Raw genomic sequence first — 6,114 nt, forward strand, 5'->3', positions numbered from 1 at the left:
TTACAAGTAACAGCGTTACTAACACTTTTTTCAGTAAAAACGTAATCTAACTAATTACTATTTCTATCGTTACAACAGCGTTACTGTTACTAACAAGAAAATGCGGTCCCAGATAGCAAAATTGGTATGGCCCAGATCTGGCCCACACAATGTGCTTACACATGGCCAACATACCGCAGAGAATGATGGTCCTCTGGTGGCCCAGACCTGGTTTGCCAGAGGTGGCCCACACATGGGCCAGCACAAGGCCAGTTGCAGACACACTGGTGGTCCTGTGCTGGCCTATGTATGGATTACCTCTGGCAAACCTGATCTGGGCCAGCAAAGGGCCGTCATTCTTTGTGGTATGTGTAAGTGGTGTGTAGCCACGGGCCAGTTGCAGCTATGTAATAACAACATGTGCCGGAACATAATATTGCAAAAGTAAGATGACAAAACTCTGTGGAGACAGTGAATGGAGTGATTGTTATGTAGCACTTTTCTACTCTCCCAGATTACTCAAAGTGCTCTGTACAACATGTCCAGTGTTGGGGAGTAACGGAATACATGTACCGCCGTTACGTATTTAAAATACAAAATATGAGTAACTGTATTCCGTTACAGTTTAAAAAGGTGGTAATTAGAATACAGTTACTTTGTTGAAATAAATGGGTTACACTGCGGTATTTTCCTGTTTCATATTGTCACAGGTCAGGACTGTTTGGGTTTTGTTTGTCCTGTTGTTCCAGGCGGCAGCGTTACGGTTGCCATGGTTACAGGTGACGTGCTCTCTGTGCGACTGTGTGTTTCCTGCATGAGAGAGCGCCTTTTTGTTGTTGCTGTTGTGCTAAGCTAATAGGCAGAATGCTACAGGCATAGCCCCAAAGAATGTAGCCTCATGGGCAGTGTAGTCCGTGCTGCAGGGAGAATGGACTGCTATACCAGTTATGTTTCTGTGAGCGAGGGAGGGAGAAAAAGGAGAGTGGAAAAGTACGAGTTGTCGCCGAGCAGAAACGGGAGCTGGAAGCATGTAAATATAATAATAACCACTTCAGCCAAGAAGAGTGCCTGACGAGCCCAGTTGTAAGTAAGCTATTAAGACTCGACTGTACACCATGTTCAGCCACACACCCATAATTTGCTCCATTGCGGTTAATTTCACACCTCAAACATTTAGTAAACAACTCTTTTACGCTACGTCCACACCTGCACTGTCATGAGGTGGCCCTGGACATTCTTCAAGGAGAAGACAACACTTTTTATGGGATACTCCTACCCACACTGGAGACATTGATATTTAAGTCCCTGGAGTTGAGCAGTGGCCTGCAAATTCTTGAAAATCTTCCAGAGGCATGCAGTTGTCACAGTAAGAACTTGTGTTTTTAACCACAGGAAAGGAAGGACAAGGCCAAGGCAAGTCTGCTGGGAGAGTGCCAGAAAATTGTCCTTAACAAAGACCAGCGAGCCAAACTTTTTTTTAGAGAATTTGGCTATATTCTATTCAACACAGTGCAAATGGCTTGTAACTGAAAAACTACAATGTACAAAAATGGTCCCAGGGCCAGCAGGGGGTTAAATGCATCATGTTTTTAATTTGCAAGTTCATAAGCATGTTCCCTTTCCATTTCACAATCAAGTCTACCCACAGGTCAAAAATATGTCTGGGAAAATTTCCCTAATATATTATTTATAAATACACCCATCTAGCGGTTAATTGCATAAGTGCATGGAGGCAGGACCTCACAGCAGAAGCATACTCCATAATGTGTTGTACATTATCACACGTATATTATATGTAATGTGGCATTTTTCAATTATTGTATTTTCCAACATCAAGAAGTCACAAGCAAAGAAAGACCACACCATGGTGCATATTTAAACAAGGAGAGTTTACTGATCAAAACTATTTATTAAACAAATAAACCACTTTTTTTTTTAACTACCAAAAAAAAAAAAAAAAAAAAAAAAATACAGGTTCGAAGCAACACAACGGCGGCCCAATATCAGACAGAATTCCACTCTGTAGAGTGAGCAATCTTAATGAAGCAGTTGGTTTTATTTTGTGGATTCAAGCTGCTCTTCATATTTTTGGCCACCAGATGTCACCAGAGAGGACTGTGTTGAAAAGCTTCGAGTAATGAACCGTTTTTCAATACAAGCTTTAGTGCTTCAGAAAGCTTCATTTGGCCATCACTAGCTACAGCACACTGAAACTCCTCCTCTGGATGATCCAGCCACAGGTTACACAACTTTCTCACCAAATAAATTATATCCTCCCAAAGCTCATCAGACGGTGCGAGGGCTGCAGGGGCCATGTAGTGGTCGCATCATTCTAGGTGGGCAGAACTGGATTGGAACTGACAGAGACTAAAGGAAAACACAGGGCTTATATACACAAAGACCTAATCAGGAAATGGGAAACAGCAGGGAGACACAGCTGGGAGAAATTAGTGCTAACGAGACAGGGGAAAGTAAACCTGAATACACTGACATAAGACATGGACCTTCAAAGTAAAACAGGAAACAAGAAACAAATCACAAAGACGCAAACTTGACACTGAACTAAACCTATAATAATAATAATAATCAAAACAGCACAACTTAAAGAATCAGAATGTAAATCATAATACAGAAAAATACCAAAATATAAGAAACTGAAAATGACCCAGAACTGTGACAAAAAAAAAACAAAAAACAACAACAACAACTATATGTGCTGTTAAAGATTTATCTGGGAACATAATATATGACCCTGAAAGAATACATTTCTATGAAAGGGATTTCTATGAAATGTTATATTCACCACAAATAATTTAAAAATGAAATTGATCAGTTTCTTGACAATGTAACTCTTCCAAAATCACTAGACAGCAATGGCACTGGATTTGCCACTGACACCAGGTGAACTCCAGGAAGCCCTGATAAGAATGCCCAATAATGAGGCTCCAGGTCCAGATGGCTTTCCAGCAGAATTCTAAAATAAGAATTCTTGACAATTATGGCACCTGTATTCCACAGAATGTTGCAGGAAATCAAGGAAAATGGCAGACTATCACCAAATATGAATTCTGCCAATATTAGTCTCCTGCTATAACCAGGCAAAGACCCTATATTTCCCTCACGCTATCGTCCAGTATCCCTTATTGATGTAGACCTCAAAATAATCTGCAAGCTCTCTCAAAAAGATTAGAGAAGATAACCCCCCCCCCCTTTTAATTCATCCTGACCAAACTGGTTTCATAACAGGTAGGCACTCAGCAACAGATACAAGTAGATTACTTAATTTAATAGACTACTCATGCAGTAAACACATTGAAACCACAATATTGTTTCTAGATGAAGAAAACGCATTTGACAGGGTTAACTGAAAAATTTTGTTTGCACATTTCCACAAATTTGATTTTGGAACCTCTTTCATTAACTGGTTAAAATATTATATAATTCCCCAACATCTTGTATCAGAACAAATGACCAAACATCCTCCAGCTGAGGGGCACCAGGCAGGGATGCCCACTTTCCCCTTCACTATTTGCAATCGTTATTGAACCACTAGCAGCAGAAATTTGACAGGTGTAGGAATGTTTAGCTTATTTTAGAGTTTAGAAATGTGTTAACATAGAATGTAGAACTATTGTAGAGATACTGACACTGCCCTCAATATAATAATGGCCTCACTGTGTTGTGAACTTAGGAGTAGATTGTAGGAGACCCCTCCCCCACTTGAACTGTGAAAGTAAAACAGAGAGGAGTTAATGCTGAGTGGAAATTTCCCAGAGAATGTTTGGGTGGGGGTCTCAACATTTGTAATTGGATAACTGTGGTCTGGAAGGGAGATGGGGTTTTATGACCTAGGGTGTCACCTACACCCACAGTGTTTTAACTGTCACGCACACACATCCACACGCACACTCACTCATGTGCACACACATACACACAGGTATGCGTACACAGTCACACACGAGCACTCACATAGACACGTGGGAACGCGCACATGTAGGCATTCATGCGCTCGTGCACATAGACACAGACAGAGTTTGCAGCACACCGTGGGGGTTTTATGATAGGGTCGCCCCTACAAAACTGTGTTTCACAGACAAAGGAGTGAAGATTTGCAGAGGGACACACCAGCCTTGTCTTCCCTTCTAGAAGTGCATGCTTAAATGAAGATGAATAAAGGTTTTGTGAAATGACTACTGAGTTCTGGTGCCGTCTCTGGAAGTTTTGACGAATAAAAGAACCGGGGTAAAACTGATTTCTCAACACAGGCTACAACAATTAAGGGCATGAAATGCAAGAAAGTAGAAAATCAGTCTCTATGCGAATGATGTGTTGCTTTTTCTCCAAAACTCACAAACCAACCTTTCTGAGGTGATTACACTAATAAACCAGCATTTTTTGTATTGAACTGTGTTTTTTAATCACAGAATCATTATAAAAGCTTCACTGTGAGAGAACCGTCAAGGCTCGATTCATTTTCATGCCGAAAACCGTAAATCCAACAATCCAACAATCCAGAGAGGATTTTTTGTAATTACATTACTTGTTCTGATTACAGAAATAAGGAGAAAAGCACAGAGCTGTTCAGTCACTAACGAACTGCCATTACTGTACTTTTATTATTATTCTGTAAAAGCAACAGGCTGGATTCTCCTTCAGTTCCTGTGCAGAGCTGATTATTAAATATGCGCAAAGAGCAGCATGTTTTATGTCACATCTGCCACATCTGTGAAGACAATAACGCCAACTTAAGAAAAGTTTGTACTTCAGTAACCCTTTATTAATCTGATTAAACTGATTAATTTTTTAGCACTGTGTTTTGTTTTGTTTGTTTCTTTAACTGAGTTTGTTTCAAATATTCAGGTTGCACTTCAAAAGAAATAAAATCACCCGGCTCACCTGTTGAGACAAAAAAGAGAAAAGAAGCAAAAAAAAGAGAGCAGCATAATAAACACAACACCATCGCATTAATCTAGCTAAGTATAAATAACAGTAAATACTAAATATTGAATGTTGTTGTGCAGTACGTAGGACCAACAGCGCACAATGTGCTTTGAGGTAGCAGCCAGGAAAGGTGCGGTTTGTGTCTATGAACAGTGAACACCTGTGTGCACACTTGTGTGGATGCTTGTATTTAAAAAGGTTTCTCCGTGTAACAATCTGCTAGAGCTTTCAGCCAAGCTGCTCTAGGGCTCTGTCTCGAGGCACCTGCCAAGCGACACCAACGCCGGCCATCTACCAAACCACCTGAATGTTTTCTCCTTAGTTTTCTCCCTCATCTGTCTCCTTAAGGGTACCACTTTGACTGCCACACAGCTCAACCCTCACACCTTTTTGTTTGAGGCTGAGCTGAAACACAAAAGGAGAGAAAGAGACAGCTCTTGGGAGGCCAGAAGGTCCCTGAATGTAACTGTGCAATAAATTTATAAAGTGTTTGAAACCTGATGTGTTCCTTCTGTTTTCATTCTACACACAAGAAGTTGAGTCCTTTTCTCATTTGTTTGATTTTTGTTCTCATTTGAGTTTTTGTGTCTCATATTTGGAGTCGCGTCTCCTAAATGATTGAGAAAAAGGACAATAAATATTATTTAATATTGAACTTGAAAAAACGGTTGGAGAAGCATAAAAGCTTTCCACAACTCTGCACGCAATATTGTTAACAAGGAACAATCTTTCATTTTTTTTAGGGTGAGTTCGCATGTGCACAACTATGTTCATGTTTACATGGTGTGTTTGTGGTATTTACAATAGTTCAAAGTCTACAGATCAAATGTTAAAACTGTAAATTTCTCTTATTTTGAAAAGTTCTTTTTGATTTTTGATGCTAGCTACACGTTTCACATATTTGGCTCAGCGCTCAGGGCCACCATCCTCATTGGCTGACCTGCCCACAAAGCTTTAATTTAACCCTGACACTGCAAGATACATGTTTGAATATTTACATCATTTCACTCATTTTATTCACACAACAACATCTTCAATAACAGAGTTTGAATGAAGTTCAGGGGTTGATGCTGCTCATTGATTGGACGGTTGGTTTCAGCGCTGCTCTGCACAGATGAAGGTAGAAGGTGTGACTGGATCTATAGACTGGAAACAGGGAAACATGTTGAACATTTAAAGCATTGCAGTAGAAAT

Source organism: Maylandia zebra, linkage group LG9 (assembly GCF_041146795.1).
Source record: "Maylandia zebra isolate NMK-2024a linkage group LG9, Mzebra_GT3a, whole genome shotgun sequence".
NCBI lineage: Eukaryota > Metazoa > Chordata > Actinopteri > Cichliformes > Cichlidae > Maylandia > Maylandia zebra.